Raw genomic sequence first — 22,486 nt, forward strand, 5'->3', positions numbered from 1 at the left:
TGTCCTTCCCCAGCCTCCCTGTGTATACATTTATGGTGGACGCAAATGTAAAGAATAGGGAGTTGCTACAACATTGTGTCTCTTCTCATGCTTAGTTCAGATTTTTAGTTGGGAATTACTCCTGTGGGTGTTTAGGGTTTACTAAACCCTAAGTCAACATGCATAGGAACAAGTTACTAGAAAATTTGCTCCACAAAAGTGATGCATGCAAAAACTGGAACCACAGTGTTGTACTGGGTCAAACTCTACCATTTGGTAAGTCTGCCTATAGAGCGCTATTGAAAAGGAGGCAGAGGAGGCAAGTTTGAACAAGCCTACACAACAGCATCCTGCATATGTTCTGTATGTTGAAAAGGTGACTTGGGAAACAACACAGTGTGACATAGGATATACAGAGAAAACATACACAGTGACAGATGGTGATTTGATCATTTATTTATGTTTCTTCATCGCGTCAACTCAGAAGTTACTTATTAATTCCAATGGTGTCAGTGATGTGTTTCTAAAACAAACCATGGAGGAGGGAATTTCTTTATTCTCCAGTATTAAGTCACATAGAAATGAAAACTGGCTGGGATGTTAAACCATAATGTGGTGGGGTTGGGTTTGCTTTGGTTTAGCTATTGTGGCTTGCAAGCCATGATTTATTGCAGGTATGGGCAACCAGTGGCCCTGCTGATATATGGCAGTGAAATGGCTGGATCTTGGTGTCACAACTTTGCCACTTTTCAAAATTAAGGATCACCTTTGAGCTTGTTTCTTCATGCTTTTTTCAAGCTTTTAAAGGTGACAAATCATTTCAATTCACACCCTTAAACCTGCCTGGAAAATGGCCTGTAATTGGATCCAAAGGCAATTTCAGGATGTTGGGGAGTGAGCCAGGACAGTTGCCTTTCAGGTAAACCATTATCACCCTGAAAATGGGGATGGAGGAGATTAACTTGCTGCCACCTACTGGTCATCTGGATTTCTGCAGTCCAGATCTCGTAGCCCTATTCTTGTCATCCCAGTGATAGCATCCTTTCACCAGGTGGTCTCCAGTGGCTTCCCAGTAGGCTGGGAGGTGGAGTTACAACTCCTCACCACTCAAATAATACTAATGACTAATTTATGACTTAGCCTAATTCATAACTTTACGAAGGCTGGATCTATTCTTCTTGCTTTTATGAAAGTAAGAACATTTTTTATTGATTCAACATACTTAAGAAGAGTTGAAAGCAACCTTGCTCTTTTCTATAGACAACAGATAACACTCTTGACACGTAAACTTGTGATCTCTTTACTAAAATACCTCTGGCTTGTGGGAGATGAATTGAGTGAGGGCATAACTCCTTTTGAACTATTTTTTCCCCATGAGCTGCCCTAAGAACTCTTATCTTGACTGATAAAGAAAGAGACCAAGCCTATCCTATAAGGAAGCTGTATTTCATTGGAGCTTATATGATTGGCTTTTCTTTGAAGCCTTGATCTCAGGAGCTCCTTGAACAATGTTAAAAGAAATGATGAGGCTCATAATAAAAATCAAGGCAATTCAACTTTTCTCTAACAAGAACAGCCAACTCACCTCTTTAACCTCAGTCAACCGTGGAGCTGACAGCTACAATCCCGAATGGAATTAAGCATTCAGTGCTCCAAACGATATGAACAGTTGTTTCAGGGAAGCTTCCAGTTCTATCAAACCCTCTCTCAAATGCTGGCAGGAAGGTGGCCTGGTTCACACTTGATGCTAAATCATAATGTGTTTGCTTTTGATGTTGCATGTTGTGTGAACTCAGCCATTATGGGTTACCTCTACATACAACCCAGCCTAGTATGGTTGAGTTCAACCAAGGATACATAAAAATATCCTGGCTTAATGTAAGTTTGGAAAAGGGGGGATTTCAATTGCACTTCATTTGCCAGAAGTCCATTTTCTGCCCACTTAGTTAAAAAAAAAATAGGCACTCTGGATCACCTGCTATCTGATCACCTTAAACCTGTGATTAGCAACATGGCATCCTCCCTGTATGTGGGAGTACAGTGCTCACAATCATAGTCTCATTGGAGTTTATAGGTGTTGTAAACATCTGAAGTATAAAACATCTGAGAAACATCAGGTCAACTAGACTGATTCTAAACTAACAAAGAAATCTAGGGATAAAACATTCTCAACGTATGCATTATTTTGCCCTTTTTAAAGACTGCCCCCATCAAACAAAAATGGTGGACTGGTTACAACTAAACATAAATTAAGAAGCAGTAGATCAATACACACAGACCCAAGATGGATGCCAGTAACATTTATCTAGAGTTCAAAGCTTGGTGAAATAAAACTATCTTTAGTGGTCTTCTAAATGCCACAAGAGAGGAAGTTTTATGAACCTCAGGAGTTGAAGAATTCCCAAGTATGGGCACTATTCTTCCTGAAGATCTTTGGAAAGATGAAATGTTCAAGTCTAAGATGGCTGTTTAGATAAAAAGAGGACCTATAAAATGGTTTCCCATTACCTGGTAGAATTGCTTTAAGACAAAGGAATAACATAATAAGGCATTGATTATGTTTCTAAGTCAACTTCCCCCCCAAGAGCACACAGCTTTATAAAGTTTGCCCATTTGTACCTCACATCCAGGCAAGGCCAACTAAAAGAAAATGACTCATTAAAAGCTGACCCAGCTGGTTTGGGGTAACATGCAGATATGAAGGTTTTGGTGGGGAAGGGTTTGAAAGGAGGGAGGGTGAGAGATAGACTGAAGAGCAACAAGGCTGCAGTTCACCAACCATGGTGTTGACATGGCTGATATGACACATTAAGTCATAATGTGAGGCCTAATGTATGTATATTCTATCAACCAAGATGTCTAATCTGGCTAATTTACTGAACAGCAATTACGGTGGAATACAGTAACCACAACTTGTACCCATCATGTTCCTATTTACTAAGGAACAGCTTACCGTGACAGCTAGTTTAATCAGCTCTCTTATTCTACAAAATAGGTTCAGCTAAGCCGTGGCTCTAGTTGCTCTTAAGAACTCCTTGCAGGCAGGTGGGGAGTGAAATAGGGACAGTGAGAAGCTCTTCCTTTCCTTTGCCAATCAATGGTAACTCCCCTTCCATTTGTGATACTATAGTTAAACAAAAAACATAATCAAAGTCCTAGAAGGCCACCACTAAGGTGGCTGAAATATCAGCCAACGTAGAGAAATACCATGGATCTGCAGCTGACTGATTTGCTGTATTATCAGACATTGGGGCACTTTATCTGATTTTGGCCCAGGGTGCTATGCAGTCCCAACCACCTGAAGTGATTGTGATGTGTGATAACTGTGGTGTGGTTCACAAACCATGCTTAAACCACAGTGTAGCCCAATGTGTGAATCTAGCATTTAAGGATAGTCCAGAAGTATCATTTCGCTCATAGTAATAGAAACTTTCTAGGGTTTTTTGTTTTTTTCAATCCCAACATTCCACCAAGATCTACTCACAGAAGATAAGTTTTGTCACTGTTACACACTGAACAAGTGTCTTAGCTGTGTCATTCTACAAAATGGAGCAAAGCAGTGCCTGGAAGCAATCCCAAAAGGTGCCAATTTCTTGGTGATAAAAGCAGTCTAGCAATGTCAGGATCTCTGCCTTTTGAACTGCAGACAAATTAGGAATTGGACAGGTACAAATCCATGGTGCTTCTTTAATAGAGTAAGGCAGCTTCTCCTCTGTAATCCTTATAAAAGGGTTTCCCTTTTAACAAAAGTAAATGATTGTTTCTGCTCCTGCAGCTTGGAAGAGACATGCAGCCAAAGGAGACCCGGCTAAGGCCTTCCACTGATCATGGTTATCACAGTCAACCAGGATCTTGTACAGTTGGTTCCCAGCTTAATAGGGAGTTCAAAGGACATTTGGGAGCTCAAAAGGATTGCTGTGGAGAGGCAAGCAGTTAATAGCCTGGCTTTAATCTTGCACCAAGCTGTAGCTTGCTTAATCATGGTTAATCAAATAATCCACCAGTGACTGGGTTTGTTCAACACACTGATAGAAGATTTTACATATATGCAACTTAAATACAATATTTAGTATTCATATATTAGAACATTTGCACTTTTATTAAGGCTCTGGAACCCTGTTTTATTTCCTTGAAGAGTTTTGTTGGCATTCTTACTCTTCCTTTCTCACAGGCCTTGATAGATAGTCATAACTATAGAAGCAAGATAAGGTGTACCTTCCAAGGATAGCTTCTTCAGAGAAAAGGTATTGTTTGGTTAACAGTCAAGGGGCCCTAGGAAGGAAGGAAGGAAGGAAGGAAGTTCCTTCTATGGAATGATGCTAAGGTGGGGTATGGGTAACTGAGTAAGGGGTGGTATTCTATAGGAGGAGCGGAATGGAATTTATATATTGTCCTGTAAGGAGGGGGTCCTGCATGATCACCCAACTAACAACTTACTGTTGTTGCTTTTCCTCTTGGTTGAAGAATAAAGAATTTAATTTCATTCAATTGCCTGCTATTTTTTTCATCCTGGCTCAGAAGCAAACCCGGTAAGGAAATAAAATTCTAACAACACCAAGCCATAAATCATGGTCTGTAAATCACAAGGCAAGGCTAGTATATGGTAATAGACTACACTGTGGTTTGCTTGATTTTGGCTGAAGAGTAGCATATGACTCAGACAACAACGCATCAAAAAATATACTATAACTTGCTGAAAAAAGGGTGTAGCCTCCTGCTTTTCAATTCTTTAAGCTCCTAAGCATTGGTCACAGCCAGTATTTCCATACACTGAAAAAAACTTTACTGGAAACTGTCGTCTTCCTTCCCACCCCCAATTTGTCTGAGTTTGGTTCTAGCACACCATCCATACCTCCTATGATAATTATTTCCTCCTCTGCAATTCTTATTAACATCTGGAAAAATCTTTCATAGACTTGTCCTTTACCTATATTAGGAGTGTAAAGGGAGGCCAGTGTTAAAATCTTACCTTCTTTCCTTAATTTCAGGATTAGAATTCATCCTTGTGGTTTGATTGTTTTAGTATTTCCCAGGAAGGTGAATTATTCTACTTTTTTTATTTTTTCCCAGTGCTGTGTATTCCTGGCCTAGTTTCTTTGTTTCAATAAATTATCTTGGTTTTGTTTTATATGAATTTCTTGCAGAGAAACAATATAATCTTTTTTTAAAAATACACCATGTAAAATTAGGAACACTGTGTTGTATGGGTTGATTGTCAGGCTAGAGAAGCAGAGACTCTATAGTCAGCTACAGCATCAGCATCTATAGGCTTCTCTGTCTGCAGAGTTTTTTGATTTCTGATCTGTATTGCCAGAATTTGAGTTTACTTGGCCCATGGAGAAATTTGGCTCAAACAACTGGTTTGAATCAAAGGATAAACAGCTGGCAATGGAGGATGTAATCCTCAATATTACTTCTACTTTTTATATATGGGGGAAAAAAACCATAGTGATGGATAGAAACAGAAGTTGGCCCAAGTACTGAGTCTCTTCGATCAAACTGGCCCTTCCACAAAAGTGTAATTTTAAAGATTACAATACCAAACATTTATTTATTGACCACATTTTGCAGCAATGGAAATTTAAAACTGCAACAATCACACAAAGACTCATCAGTAAAGAGCACTAAAACATCTGAAAGAAAATAGAGAGGAGGGGAAACTTTTTTAAAAAGCATTACTCCTGAAGCAGCTAAAACAAAATGTGAAGATTTTTCATGAAGGAAAACAGCCATATTAAAGCTAAGCCTATAAAATGTATGAACGGCTAGAAAAGGCATTTTCCTAGCAGCAAAAAGTCATTAAGATATCACACCAGTCAGGAACTGCCTTTTCTTTGAAGTATTTGAAGACTTCAGACTAGGAAAGCATGGTTTGCTAATTCCAAAGTTGGTTGTTCACACAACGCAACTTACTAACCCACCCATACATTTATGTCCTACCTTTTTAATAAATTAGGCTGAAAACCAACCATATGATGGGTAAGTACAAGGCAAGAACCTAGCCACTGGGGATGTTTGTTTGTTTGTTTATTTATTTATTTATATTTCAAATTTCCATCACCACCCAGCTCCCCCGAGAAGGGGACTCTGAGCGGTTTACAATAAAAATCAAAACACATAATTACAATAGAAATACTATAGAAAAATAGAATACAGAGTAAAAAAATATAAAATCCAGCAGCATAGACCTTGTTTATTGGGGAGAGCTCTATCATAGCCACCCCCAAGATGAACTTGTTAACTGTGATTTATCCCACTGTCAATTGTGGGTTTTTCAACAGCAGATCTGTGATGGAGGACTATTCAGGAAAGCAGGCTTATGACAGCAAGGACTACCATCTTTTTTTTTCAAAGGTGGCAACATTACATGTTTACGCAGGGTAATTCAATGGTGAATTAATAGCAGTGTTGACTGTACAGACTACACAGTTTGGAAGAACATGCCATTATCCTTTTTTCCCCACCTCTCCTTGTTTGTCCTGCAGTATTCACAAGCCGACCTCCCATTTCCCACCATAGGTGCATTTTTAGACTTAATCCAGTATGCTAGAAAAGCTTCAAAACCAATTAACCCCACTCCTCAATTCATCTGTTACATAAATCACCACAGCTGTATCAGCTATTGAAGCCCAATGAGGCTAGCACTACCTGGAAATGTGAACATCTAACAGAAAAGGGAGAGAACGCTTCCCAGGTGGAACAAATGTGTTGGAAGTTGGGGGAGATTTAGAGTAAGTCCACTGAGTTGTATTTAAGGAGTGACCGTAGGATTTGCCACAATAGAAAAGGAGCTTTTGCAGACTGCCTTTGCGTGGTAAGTTCTCTTTATTCTTTTGCTCGTGATGGTTCTTTCTACGAGGCGGCTGTTCTGTGCAAGCTTGCTTAACGTGATGCAGTTAGTAATAAGGGTAGGACTGGGATATATCTTTATCACTAGCTGAATAAAAAAAACTACTTAGCACTGTACTCTCTCATGCTGTTGATAAAGGGTTCTTAAATATAAATGTACAGTTACGGCATAACATTTTTTTCTGCAGTTTCTTTTAGATGCTTGGAATGTCAGTTCCCACAATTTCTGCCTTGCATTCCTGATGACTCAGTCTGCTAACAATTGTGAAAGCTAAAGTTTAATGACTAGAGTTGAGAAACCTGCTTTTTGAAAATAAGCTAGCTAAAGTAATAACCTGTCTTCCTACATGGCTTAGCAAAAATGTGCTTAAAGCCACTAGTAACTAACTATAGAAATTTCACCTGTAAACTGAGTTGTAAGCTGCAAAAGCTGGATTTATGCAGTACCATAAACCATGCTATGGCTTAGCGTGTCTTGTAAATTTAACCACAGTTGCCTAGAATTGTTCTTTCCCAATAGCTCTTTCTTCCGGAAGGGCTGTTGAACAAACACAACTTTATTTTAGTTTATGGAGAGAACTTTTGCTAGTTGATCTACCTTGCCTCTATTTTTATTTCTTGGGAGATTTTGTTCTACAGCATGCAGCTTTTATTACATTATTGTTCTGGGAGGGGGAGAATACATTAAAAGTCAAGGTAGAGTTCTATTAAGTCATATGGTTCTTGCAGCTTGAGAAACCTGATAGTCCTTGAATGGTATAATTTAAGCTTTTCATTATTTGTGGAGAAGGAAAGCTACTCTTGAAGCAGAGCCAATATACAGTAAGTTGTCTTTCAATAACAGGAGGTTGGGGGTTATAGCATCTTGTATGCAAGGAAAACGTAACTAGGTTTTGTTGCTGAGCAGATAGGATTATATTTAGCTTTTAAGGGGTAGGTCAAGGGCTATGCTACAAAATGTGGCTAGGACAAGGCTGCCAAAATGGAAAATCTTGAGACAACAAATAAAGTTGACATTTATTTGCAATTACATTTTAATTATAACATTTATTTGAATAATATTTAACTTTTCTCTCATTACAAAGTATAATTTGGGAATAGTTTTTGAAGCACTGGGGGACATTTCAAAATTGGTTAGAGTTGGTTGTGCAGCCCTTTGACCTATAACATCTGAAATCTTAAGCAAGGGGTGTGGGAACTGTTAAGAAATCTTGTTGGCTTGTAGCAGGAAAGCCCTCTTTGAAGACTGGTAACTTTGCTGGGTCACTATGAAAAAAGTTGGCAATTTCCTGATATGAATATGTAAGATGACAAACATTAGAGGATTCTGCTTTTGTTACCTATTAGCACTGTTGTCTACATTATTGCTGAATAACTTTGAGTGAAATTTATTCCTTTTCAATGCACCCATTTAAGTGTAGTTATACACTTAAAGCCAAACTAGTCTACCTGGGAACTGACTTCAATTTTAGAAGTCTTATCATTTATAGCAATTTATATTTTCAGTCCCACATTCTTTCATCATTGCTATTACCTCTGGATATTTCTCCATAGAGTCAACTATAATTCTTTAGCCAGTTGTTGACTTTGAGATCTATTGCTTTAGCTTCTCTGGAGTACTATTTTGTCCTGCTTTTCACCTTATGACCTCTCCATCTAATTTCTGCTAGGTCAGGACTACTACATAAGGAAAAGTTACTTTTTGGATGGAACTTTTTCCCCCTGGGATTGCTAACTTGAGATACGAGCCTTAATTCTTCAGTAGCTTCGGTCATAAGGTACAGACATAATATATTTAATACTTCATCCTTTATGCAGGAAATGCATGGTACTAATTGTGGAATCATCCAAGCAATGAAGCTTAACAAAGGATAGTAGACAGAGCAGCTGATAAAACTAAGTCCAAGAGATCCAGAATGGAGCAAGCTGAGAAAGCATTTAATTTCATGATGCAATAGCACAGAGTGGATGGAGGGCCTTTGGATTTTATTTTGGAGGAGAATCTAAAGAATTGTATAGTCACAATATTTGTAAGACATTGTTCTCCCATTATTGGCATGCTACGGTTCTAACACTTTAAAATCTTGTTTGTTTTGCTTAGCCGGAAACCATCCTTATGTTCCTGCCCATATGATTGCCAAGATGGGAGGCCAGTCTAGCAAAAACAAGCAGGAAACAACTGAGAAAAATTCAAACCTCCCAGACATCAAGGGGACTAGCAAACAGGCAGACAATGCTATTGGAGAACCTGGTAGAAGTAGCCCAAAAACTTTGAAAAAGGAAGACATCCAGGTCCCTATCATGGAGGAATATCAAGTCCCTGGACTCATATTTGCTGGCTGTCCAATTGCTGTCTATGATAAAATACCACCAGTAGGAGTAGCAGCAAACATGGTTTCTGGATGTCAGCTTCCCACAGATGCAGAATAAAGCAGTAAGCATTACATTCTGGAAACTTGGACAACAGTCCTTAGTTTCTAATTTCCTTTTGTAGGTTCCTTTCTATCTACTTAAAACAAACTCCAGGTAACTACAACACTTCAGGAGTTGATCCATGAAAGCTCTGAGTTTGATACCGTCTCTGAAGTATCTGAGAATAGGCAACTTTATATATTTGTATGTTTTAGCTTGAAACTCCTATCATGTTTAGCTAATGGGTCAACAAAAGATTGTGAGAATCAAAAACAGTGGATACCAGGTTGCATTCTCCTGAGGTAACCAACCCACAGGATTTTCCTATAGATCTCCTGATGAACTCAGGTTAACTGTCATATTAATTATGACTTAGCTAAGAGTTTCAAATATCTCCTAAATTACTGTTGGACTACAAGCAATTTTAATGAGATGGGAGGTTGGATTCCATTTTGTCTGGTCTGCAGAAGAGCAAAATCTTTATATTGGCATTAATGTCAATTCATAGTAGTAGTTATATGACTGTACCCTGAAAGTTATAGCTAATGATCCACCTTGCCAGTGAAATACTACACAGGACAATAAACTGGTGTTGATAGGTGTTGCAAAATATTGCCACACAAAATACATTTCATTACTACAACCTCTGTGGCCATACTCACAGCATTGCTTAAAACCCTGGCTTAGTTGCAAGGGTGGGTTGGAATTTCTTAAACTTATGGCTACATTCTAGGTCTGCTTTGTAACTCAGGATGATTTTATTAACAGTGGAAGGCTGAATCCAAATATTCTGTAGAATTCTGCAGCAGCATGTTAATGCTGAAAGAAAAGCATTGAATTGTTCAAAATTTTATATTGTGAAATTGAACAGATGAAGTGTTTGTCTGGCATTTGTCTTTGTCAATAAATAAGTTTTTAAATTACTGCAGCCTACTTTTGCATTGATCTGATTTATTCTTCACTTAGCTGGGGAGGCAGGGGAAACAATTAATACTTTAGAGCCTGGGGATTGCTGGAGAAAATTGAGGTGATTTCTTAAGCAAAATGGAATCAAACAATTCAATAGAAATAAGCTTAAGTAACTTAGATGTTTTGGGGGCCTACTGGCAATGTTCAGAAGTTAAATGATTTAGAAGAGTCAATACCCCTTTTATATTCCTAACTTCTTAAGGTGGACAGTTTTATTTCTGAAAGATTAAAAAGTTCTAGATAGTGACCAAGTTGTGGTCAATACAATGAGCTCCAGAGCATCCTTCCCAGTTCTGAATCCTGATTTGTGGTTGGTGTGTTACTGCAGAATATTGATTGGCCATGCTAACTAAGCAAAGTGGGAATTCAATTACATTTATCAATCCAAAGTTCATCTAGAAAATTTAAACTCTTCTAGATAATTTTTTAAAAAGCTATTGTCTAAAGGAAATCCCCCCTTTTTTTTACCGAATTTTGGTTCATATCAAATTTTGCAGATCTAAGAGCCCTGTCTGGTTTTTAAGCAAAGTGACAGCATCAAGCTGCTTGTGAATGTGTTGGAGATGAAACCTGGATGGACTACTGAATTTCTGCAGACTGACACAAAAGCAGTACAAAATAATGCCAAAGTTAAATCTATTGATGCTCTTACTCATCTCTAGTTTGCCCATCCTTCTTACATTTTCAATGGAAGAAGCATATTTCATGCATCCAGTTAAAGATTTAGAAGGAATGAAAAGAGGTATCCATGTGGGTAAATAATGGGATTCAAGGAGACCAGTGGATTTGGAAGACAATTCAGCATATCTGTGAGGATAGTAGTGGCTGTTAGGGCCTTTCTCCATAGCTGAGAAGAAATACTTTCTACCCAGAAAACCACATAAGCACGCAACTATAATAATCTAGGAAGGGGGCAATGCCAAACCACTTTTGAAAAACCTTGCCAAGAAAACTGCAGGGACTTGTCCAGGCAGTCTGAGAATCAGATATGTCTGAACAGATAAAATAAAAATCCTCATTATTAATCCCCAGCCTGCAAGTTTCAAATCATCTCAGTTTCTTGACCTCAAGATAATGGGTAGCAGAGTGTAACAGAATTTACGTACTTTGAGGCTGTCTTTGGATGGTGTTGGAATAACAGGGAACATCTACTTTGGCATCGGTATAGCTTAAGCCTGTCTCGTTCTTGAGCTGGGAAGAAGAAGGTAGCATCATGGAGACATGGCAGGAAAAAGATGTTGCTAGGATGTGTTTGTATGATGGGTAAGAGCAACTGAGAAAATTAACTTCCTTGGTTATATGCTACATAGGAGTGCGAGGCATCATGCTTCAGGATGACAGATGCTAAGCAACTTGCTTGCATTCTATGGGCATCTTTGGAATCTCAATGCAATTCTTCGCTTTTGGCTGTCTTGCAGCAATCCTCATCTATGAAGTGTGCTTTCCCTTCTCTCTCTCTCGAATGTTTTGTTGGCCTTGTTCAATATATTTCAATATAAATCCTCCTTTGGGGGGAGATGGGTGGTGGCAAAATTTGATGAATAAAAAAAATATTTTCCTTGATTAACTAAGTTATTAAGACCAGACAAAGAAGCATTTGTCTACATTTTTTCCTACTGGGTCTCCTCTTACTTGACAAAAGAGTTTTCCGAATTTCTCTGCAAGCAGGACAGAAATTTAGTGAAATTCTTCTAGGGGATGTGCTCATGGGAAGTATAGGAATGTTCTGCCTTTCATTGTACCATCATCTCACCAGTGGTCTGCTCCTTCCCCCAACTTCCCTTAAATCTGAAAGGAAGGTATGCTAGGAATCCTCCCATAAGCTTTTCAGTCAGGAAGGCTTTAGAGTGATGGGATTACGTGTCATGGAGAACAGTTGTGGCTACCCTTCCATAAAGTAAGTTCAATTACCCTACTAAGAGAAATTCAAAATAAATTCTCAGGCACTCTGAACATAAGGAAGGAAACAAAAACCTCTTTCTCAGGGAAAAAATACTTGAGAAACAATATTAGTTCTCATCAACTGATCTTCTGTTCTGTTGCTGCCCTGCTTTTAATCTTCTACTCATGCCCATACTGCAGTGCTGAAGTAAGATCTGAAACTTCCTACGGTCTTGGTTTGGCGTGTTTGGGGAGAAATGTCATTGAAATGATGGATGGAAAAAGCTTAAAATAGGCTGTTGTCAAATAAGCCACATCCATCACAATTCTGCTGACATCTGCTGGAGTTTGCAGCACCCATTAAAGAAACCCACAGATCTCTTAAAAGTAATCTCTAACTCTCTAACCGGTGGGGAACTGGAGATGGCTCAAAATATCAGCAAATCCACAGCCAACTCAACACACTTCTCTGAGTGAAACAGCACTATCAATAAATTCTGGCTGTCTGGTCTGATGAGTGAGACAAATTTCATCTCCACCTGCCCACCCATTCAATTTATTATACTTTAAGATGCTTGGGTGTGTGGTGCTGTAGATCATTGCGAGCTTCAACTCCTGGAAGAAAGCACGCAAACTATATTCTCAGCCTACAAGTAGCTGCTTTCCCCTTCCTTAAGAAAAGGCCTGGAGGCTGTCAGTTCAAATTTATCTCTGTTGAAGAAGTGAATCAGATATGTAAAGGTAGCTTGATGTTTATCATTAGCAACTTTTCCAGCCCACCAGCTACTGTGAGAAGCACTATCCCTTGTTGCCTTTGGCGCTTAGTGTAAATGAACGATGGATTGAGTGGCTCTTTCAGAACGGTGTGTTCTTTCTGTCCCTACTGGGGCTAAATACAAATATGTGAGGGACGATCAGTAAACTATGAGTCAGGTAGTCTAGCCTATTGGGAGAGAAATCACCAAGACTGTGACAGCTGCCAGCAGCACTGAGATTTAACTTGCTCCTCAGAGCTCTCTGAGAATGTCCCCCACCCCATTCCCAAAGCTCAAAGTCATCCTTGTAGAGTTCCATTCTAATTCTGTATGATGGGGTCTTTTCTCCATCTTCCACAAGGCACTGTACATTGTGGGTATCTGTTGCTTGAGACAGCCCAGGTGATAGCTTGCTTACTTTTCCCAGTGGGCATCCCTCTTTCATCACTGAAAAGTGAAAGGGCATGTCTGACCCTTTGGGGGGATGCCGCTTTTGCGACATTTTCTTGGCAGACTCTAGCGGGGTGGTTTGCCATTGCCTTCCCCGGTCACCACCTTCCCCAGCAAGCCGGGTGCTCCTTTTACCGACCTTGGAAGGAAGGATGGGAGGCTGAGTTGACCTGAGCTGGCAACCCAAGAATCCAGCTTCTGCTGGGATCGAACTCGGGTCGTGGGGTCACTCCCCAGCTTCAAAGCAAGAAGCAGTTAAAACTCTCACTAATTAGCAGTGCCTTCTTCAACATTCACCTTCCGCTTTTCCTTCCCCTCTGTTCATGAATAGAGAAAAGGCAATCTGCTCTGTGCTCACCAGCAGCAGGAGAGCCAATTGTTTTAAATTCAATCAAAGGGATGGCTTGAAAAAAAGAATCCACCCATCTCCCCCTCTTTTCTCTGACCAAGCAGGTTATGAACTTTCCCTATCTTTGTGAGAGCTACTTTAATGAAGTGCTGCACATATGACTGGAAGTTATTGACAGAATATTGAAAAATTGAAAAGATCCATGAGAAATCTTTTTCTATTTTCCCCTCTGTTTTAAGCCCACTTTAAAAAAAAAAACCAATTTTCATGTTCATGCCATGCTGAAATATTTTTTTCCCACTTTTGTGCACTTGCAACAGATGTTTTCTTTATCAAAAGTTTGTGTTAGGAATAAATATTGCAAAACAACATGTTTGATGATAAACACAGGCTCACTGCAAATCTGGGTTGTCATTACTTGGCTTAATTATTCCATCCAGTTCAGGTATCAACCTACCTACTGTTCTGCATTTATGACAGTATTCTTTTTTTTTTTATCAGAGCAGTAGATGGATCCATGGTACTTCTTTTCATTGATGTGCTATAGATACAGAACATCTGCATTTAAGTTAAGGATGTCTCCCGGGTTTTGCATTTTTGTGTTCAGAAGTATATATTTTGGCACTATAGGCTGAAAACTATTTCTCCAGCTAAAATATTAATCAGGTATTCTTTCACTCTTCATTGGTAGTACAGTAGACTCCCAGTTAACCAGAACTCAAGCAACTGGCAAAAAAATCTGTTTTCTCTCTGCTCCCATCTAGTGGGTATTAGGGTTTAATAGTAACTCTCAAGCAACCAGAAACTACATTTATCTGGCATCTACCAATCCCCATGGGTGCCAGTTAACTAAGAGTCTACTGTACTAGAAATGGGAGACATTTGACCTTTGAAAAGCAGTGGGAAACACACTCTTATATTACCCAGTGCTCCTGGTGCTTAGCATACATGGAAGAATAGCTGCCCAGAATTGTGTTCTAAGATGGGGAACCATGCAAACCTTTTAAATAAATAAGAACAGAGGGAGGCCATGGCCAGGAGGACCTTTGCACAGTACCATCTTGTATACAGCTATAGCTGTTCTGGACCATGATGACTCATTCCTTTGTCACCTCTTGATTGGACTATTGCAATTCACTGTACATGGTGTTGCCTTGAAGATTATTCAGAAGCTACAGCTGGTCCCAAACACAGTGGTTCCAACATAAGCAAACTGGATAAGATTTGCCAGTATGACATATTGTATCTGCTTCAAGAGATGCAGTTAGTAGTAGCTTTCCAGGTGCAACTCAAGGCGCTGCTTATCATTTCAAAGCCCTACTTGGCTCAGGACCTGGGTATCTTCAAGACTGCCTATTCTGAGTTGAATCTGTCCATTAGGTAAGATCTGGGAGAGAAAGCTTGCTAAGGGTCCCAACCCTTAGGGAGTATTGCCAGCAGGATCCTTTTGAGCAAGCCTCCTCTGTAGCTGCCCTCCTCTGGAATAGCGTGCACCTTGAGATAAAGGCAGCTCATCCTTCCTAGCATTCCAGAAAGTGATTAAAACCTGGCTCTTATAATCTTTGGGAAGCTTGTAAATTTGATTGCTTCTGAAGTACTGATGTTTGGACATCACTGGGGATTGTTATGTGATTATGGTTAGTTGTGTTGTTCTATAACCTATTTTATTATTGCTATATTAATGCAGTATAAGCTGCTCAGAGTTGTGTTTGACTGGAGGGGCTTACATGCCTTCATAAGTTAAGACATAAATAAATCTGTGAGTGCCAAATACCAGACGAGGAGGACAAGGATTGTCACTGTACCACTTCTACTATGGATGTAGCAGTTCAGGAATGGATGGAATGGTGGGGAAGTTGAACACATTTCAGGCACAGTTGAGTGGGCTTGGCTCCATTGCTCTTTTCATGACCTGGTTGGGGGCGGTGTGTGTGTGTAGACAGTGGAATTTGGTTCAGAAGTGGACTGGGATAAACTAAGCTATTTCCTTCTGGGTGGAGAAAAGTAGATGGTGGTTTTCTGAGCTCAGATCTGTGCCTTATTGTGGCAGTTTTTCTGATCATTCAGCTAGATTTATTAGAATGCAGCTCTACTGCAACACACTGGCTGCATCCTTACTGATTAGTCAAAAATCAATAAAATATTAGTCACATTGTTTCTGTATTTTATTACTTGTTTTATTATATCTTGCATTTTTATCTTACAATTTTATCTCTATTTTACCCTACTGTATTTTATCGTATTTTATCTCACCATAGTATACTTTAGCTAATTGTACTGTATTTTAGCTGTTTTATGGTATCATGTTTTATATTTTATATCTTATAGGGGCTGATGCCCAACTTTCTAATTTGGTCATTTGACTAATCAATGAAGTTATTCACTGGCTGCATCCACACTGTGTACTTACCCAGCTACTGAATTAACACATTCTCTGAGTTCATACAGTGCAGCGTCTTATAAACTAACAGAACATGCTCCGGTTTACACAACATGTCAAACATCAAACACTGTAGCCAAGTTAACTTGATCTAAGCCTAACCTGTTGTGTTGTAAAAATAAAAAAATAGAAAGTAAGAAAAAGAAGGAATGTAAAAACAAACCAACCCAAAACATGCAGTTGTGCCTTCCGCCCTTCTCTCTATTGAGTAATTATCATCTTAATCTTTTCCCCATCCTCTTCGTGCCTTTTTAGTCCCCAAATCATCGGTCTTCTTTCAACAAAAAGTCCATATAAGGTTTCCAGTCTTTCAAAAAAGTCTTTGTTGTCGTTTTCTCTGACCAAGCTGGTCAGCTTCACCATTTCTGCAAGTTCAGTTAATTTTATAATCCTGTCTTCCACTGCAGGTATTCCGTTGCTTTTCCAGATTTTTGCATATAATAATCTTGCCACAGACACCATATGCAATATTTCCCGAATTTCTTTCCTCATTGATCTAAGCCTAATATGTTGTTGAATGCTTCGGCTGAGTCCTTAACTGACCTGTTTGTTGCAGAATTGCAGCCACAATTTCTCATTGCTCAACATTTCTATGGGCCAACTCTTTACAGTTTCAGAGTCTTCTGAGCAGAGTACTGGAGATTTATTATTTTAGCAGTGGTATCTGTTAACAGCAGATTCAGCCTTTTGGCTCTTTCAAGTCCACTGTAATAGGTTCTGTTTAGATAATTCAGATGTACTTGAGTTCACTGAGTTTTATTGGCCACTGTATTGCTTCCCTGCATTGTTTGTTGCTTTTATTGATGATTTGTGATTGAACATGATGGTTTTAACTGTGTTACCCTGTCGGAAGAAGATGAGTTATAGATGATCGATATAAATCAATCAGTAAATGTGCAAATTTATGAGCTGAAAGAGCAGGCAGGCAGTCATCTAGTCCCCATCAAATAGTCTTGACTGCAAAACAAGCTTTGTTCTAACCAGGACCCTCCTGCCAAATTGCTAGCCCATGCATTCAAACAGGTGGACAGTGATTAATAGTGAGGAGCCACCAGTTAGTACAGGCTCCCAATGCTTATCTAAAGAAGTATCTTCTGAGACATACAGCCATTCAAAAACATATTTAGCTATCATGCTAAACAAAATCAGATGAAAAGTAAATTTCCAGCATTTTTATGGCTGTAACAAATCAACTCAGAGTTCTCACTCAAGGCACAAATGACCGGGCTTAAATGATTGTACTTCAGACACATTATGCAAAGACCTAACTCTCTGGAGTAAGCTGTAATGCTGGGAAAGATAGAAGGAACAAGAAGAGGAGGATGACCAGCAGCGAGGGGGATGGACTCAGTTACAGTGGTGATGGGTGAAGGGGTCCTGAATAGATTAAGGATTGGGTCATCAAATAAACAAGCAAACAATTTGTGTTCCCACAGAAATACTGTTTTGTTTACCCAATTTTTTAAAAGTCTTAGCAAAAGTCCTAATGCTCCAAATTTGTCTGGTCCCTCAATCCATTTAAAGCCTTCTTAGATTAAATCCTTATTTAGCTTTTTGCCATGTGTTTTATATTCTTTAAATTCTTTAAACTGTTAGTTTTTCTTCTATTTGGGGATGAAGTTTTACTCCCCAGGTAGTTTTTCAAACTTGTTGTTTGGAAGACCTCTTTTAACTAAAATAATTGGAAATCCGAAAGGGAGACGGGCGAACCTGGTATCCTTAAAGGCTCGGCCACAGTTGAGAGCTTGATGGCTTTCCTCGTCTCCCTGCAGCTGTCCAGAGCACAAGCGGGCAATCTCTCATCTTATTTATTTATTTGATTGATTGATTGATTGATTGATTGATTGATTTCTATAGCCGCCCATCTCATCTTCTTGTCCAGGGAGGCTCCATTGGACCGAGCTTGCTGACAGCCCATTGGTTGTCTCTGTGACAGAGTCTCCACCCTTTCAGAGATGTCTAGTTTGCCATTTTCCTCAACTGGAAGTAAATTTCTGACAAGTTCTCAAACTCTTCTCACCTTCTTCTGTATCTGGGAACCTAGAAAGGTTTTATTCCTCACTTTGTTCCCTGCTCAGATTTCCTGAAGGTGAGTTTTTGGGATTTTTTTTTTCTGAAACAGGAGTCCTATCTCTGGTGTTGGAGCAGAGCAAACCAAGAAATGTAGGATTTCAACCTGAGGTTATGTCAGCCTAAGCTTGGTTTGTTTATCTTCCCTGCACCTCCTTCCTCTCCTTGCAGAGTCACAGGCTGCCAAAATATTTTCTCATCAGATTAGATCTTTCATCCAAAAGCAAGTTGTTTTCCTTATTGCTTTGAGTTCATACCACAATTGGCATTTTGCAAAAACCAGCAGGTTTGATTTAATGAGGAATAATAGACTCCTCTCATTTGGAGGCAGTCCAAGATGGTCATTTGATGGTTCAAAAACCCAACTCTTTTCTTTTTACCAACATAGATTTACATGTTCATCTGTTCCACATCAAAATGAATTAAGTTATGCAAAATAGGTATTGTCCTCCTATATTAGTTTCTGCTGGCTTTTGTCAGACTTTCTGAAATAATCAATGCTTCAAAAGCTCAATTCCTGAATGAAAGGGTGATTACAGCTGAACGTAAATTATAGAATCATAGAATTGGAAGGGGCCACTGAAGCCATTGGGTATAAGGCTGTACTCAGTGCAAGAATCCAAACAAAAACAGCCAGAACAGCTGACTCTTTAGCCTTTTCTTCACATTCTGTGAAGGAGAATCCATCTGATTTAAGTAGATTCCACTACTGATCTGCTCTTATTACGATTTTTTTTCTAACATTCTGACAATCCATTGTTCCAAATCCTGCATTCTGAAATGTTAGAGAACAAGTCTTGACCTTTTATGTGGCATCTGTTTGTATATTTCAAAACTACCTATTCCCACTCCCCAGTCTTCTCAAAGTTAAATAAATCCACTTCCTCCAATCTCTTTTCATAGGACTTAGTTCCTAGTGCCCTGATGATCCTCACCGTCCTTCTCTGAATCCGTTCTGGTTTCTCTGAACCCTTCTTAAAGGTTGGTGTCCAGAACTGTGTTCAGTATTTGAGACAGAGGAGAATAAACTGGAGCCTTGCTATCCCATTTTGAAATGATGTAAGGAGAGGATCAGCAGTTGTTGTAGTTAAAGAGGAGGATCTCATCTCTGCTGGTGACACTTCTCCACTCAGTAGCTGCCATTTATATTTTTTATAAGAGCTTTGAGATCTGTGCTGAGCTGGGAAATAAAAAGGGTGGTTGTCAGCTCTTCAGTGACATAGTACACCTGTCACAGTCTCTGAACTCAGAGTGAGGACATGACCAGTGAGATGGCCCTGGGCTGCTGCTTTTAAGTTTGTGTTGACTTTGCTCCTGTCTTATCTACTCAACAACAACAACAACAAAAACACCTCCCTATATCTCTTGAAGATTCCCTGGCTGGGTTTGCACAACCCATTTAACAGTTTCTGCCGTTAACCTATTTGCTGAGTTTCAACCATACATTGAGCCATAAAGTAAGCAAATGGGCAAGATTTGCATAACATGCTAAGCCTCAGAACAACTGTTGTAAAAAGTAGCCACTAAGTCTGTAACAGTCTTGGATAAATATGTTGTGTGAATGCTAGCACCTTGGCACCCAAACATAATTTTCTCATAAAGATGAAGCAGGAATCCAGTTTGGTCCCATCTTGCCCTGTACATTAGCTGGTTTCCAAGTCCTAACTCACAACAGAGGGAAAATTGCTCAATCTCAATTCTTGTACCAGATTATGTAATTGGCATTCTCTATATTGATTAATGAATTGAAATGCACATACATATCAAAATGTGCAGCTTTTCTAATTTTCAGAACGGTTGTAACTTGCTTCTAGCAGTGTACATACTAAGGTAAGTATATGCAAAGGTATGCAGAAAACATACATGACTCTTTGGGTGGACTTCTTTCGCCACTTGCTGAATATAAGGCCCAAATGAACTTATAGTCAGAAACACAAGAAACTGGTTGAAAACAAAATCAATCAATTTGCCTTTCCATAGTCTGCATTTGTAGCTAGGTATAAACCTGGGACTTCGAAGAACTTTGAAACAAATAAGAATAATTAAGGAGGGTTGCTGAGGAGCAGAGTTTACTGAATTATGTACAAAGAGACCCATCTTTCCAACAGGTCAAAATGAAAACCTCGTGTCCTTGATAAAGCCATTATAGAGAGGATTACCATGAAATAGTAAAACCTCAACGTTAGCAAGAGGAAAAAATTACTGTAGTGGAGATTGTAATTGAGTTGTGCTTAGTTATACCACAGTGGTGTCTTACCGATGAAGATAAATCATTAACAATGAGATTATAAAATGCCATCAGTGAATGCTGACAGAGGCCCAAGATGCTGAGGATGTATTAAACTTTGATGGCTCTATTTCTGCATTATTCCAATGTAGGTCAACATGTCTCTAGCAGCAGTCATTTTCCAAAGAAATTGGCTAACTAATTTCTGTATAGAGTTTGGTTTCCTCCTCCTCTTCCTCCATATTATTATTATTATTATTACTTGCCCAGTACTATGCAAAACCTGCCATGTTCTGCAATATGTTTACACTCTGGAATCCACCTCTTGTGCTAAATCTAAGAGGAAATATTAAAATCCAAGCATCATCAAGATGAATGGCTTCTGCTGAAAAATACATTGGAGAATTGTCTTGGAGGTAAAAAAGTTAAAAGGCTGAATATTTTGGCCACGACAAAGGGAACTTACTGCATCAAGGAACAAGCCTTTTTTCTCTGCATCTGCATCTTTAAATCAAGGTGACACCAAACATTTCCATTTTTTTTCCCTTTTCTTTTCAAATAGAAACTGGAACACTTGGAAGGATTGGATGTAAAGATTTCCTAGAAAAGATTTCTGTCCTGAAACTATTTCTATTTTACAGTCCTCACTTGTACCTTGTTTTTTTCCAAATGTTTTTCTTAAAGCTGATTCTCCCTCAAACTGAGGTCAATTTCTGGTGAATATATGGACACATCTGTGTTGTTTTCTTCCAATACCCATTGCCACTTCCTTCTTCCAGAGTACCCATTCTGGTCTACAATTTCCCATGGCCTGCTGCTCCTTCCTTCTTTCTTTCTGAAAAGTCACATCCATGATCCTATCAAATTAGGAACCATATTATGAAGAGAATGAAGTTACATATGTATATTTGATATGATAATGTCACCAAACGTTGTCGTCATCGTCATCATCATCATCATAACCTCCAATCATATTATTCAGCACTGGAAAGTGAATAGAAGGCTGGAAAGCTGCTGAAATTTGGAAGAATTTCTTAGTACTGCTGAAAATGATAAATTATTTTGGCTGTATGTTACTATCCCAAAGGAAAGTCAGGGCAAAATTAGACATAAGCAGATATCTCCCAATTTGGTTTAGAATTAGTGTTAAAAGGAGCCTTAAAAACAATCTTACACTGAAGGCTTCACCAAGATTTCTTCTTGACCACAGCATGATCAAGTGGGAATGAAGAAGTGGTGGAAGCTTGAAAGGATTCCCACTCGAAAAGCAGGAAGGAAGGTATGAAAATAAATTCCATGTTCATTTATTTTGCATTCACTTACCTTTGGTGATTGATAGTCATTGGATTTACCAATGCCAGGTGATATCATCCATCAGAAGTAGAGTCATGGCATCATCTCATTTGCAATGTGATCTCTGATTGGCTCAGTCTGGGGTAGGAGGAGAAGGGATATGCTTGGTTACGCAGCCAAAATTACAAGAAGAGCACGTTCATACAAGCTCAGCCACTACAATAGCTGGTGAAGAAGACATTTCCTTTAGCAAATGCTGAGGTGCTCAAAATTACATGAATAACAATGGCTTGTTATTGTTCCAACTCTTTTCAAGCAACTCAGCAGATCTATGCCTAGCCATTGACTGACCTATCCTTGATCAGTTAAAATGAGGTGGTCCCTTGCCAAGACCCTCTCTTTCTAGGCATTTGCTCAGCTGCTCCTCCTGATGCTGAAATAACATTACATTGTTATTTTAAAGTATAAAAAGTGCCTCTGTGTTTACCCTTTTCTGGCCATACACAGCCAGGCTTGATCGAAAGACAGTGAAAGCTTTTTTAAAAAGTAGACTGCAGATGGAAAAGAGTTGGCTATCCTTAAGGCTTGTCCTCTTCCTGAACTACCTGGAGTTCTAAATTTTCCAGAAAACCCAATAAGACGTGATGATACCTTGTGAGTTATTGAGCAAACATCCATCCAGTGGTCCTGTCTGCATTTCTGCTGTTGCCTGATTTAAAGCATGTCTTTCAGGGTCTTCAGTTATAAATTCCTCTCCACAACCTTCTATTTGGGGGGAATGAAGGAATGGATAGGAAAAGAGTCAAAGAGTT

The sequence above is a fragment of the Candoia aspera genome, chromosome 9, assembly GCF_035149785.1.
Source record: "Candoia aspera isolate rCanAsp1 chromosome 9, rCanAsp1.hap2, whole genome shotgun sequence".
NCBI lineage: Eukaryota > Metazoa > Chordata > Lepidosauria > Squamata > Boidae > Candoia > Candoia aspera.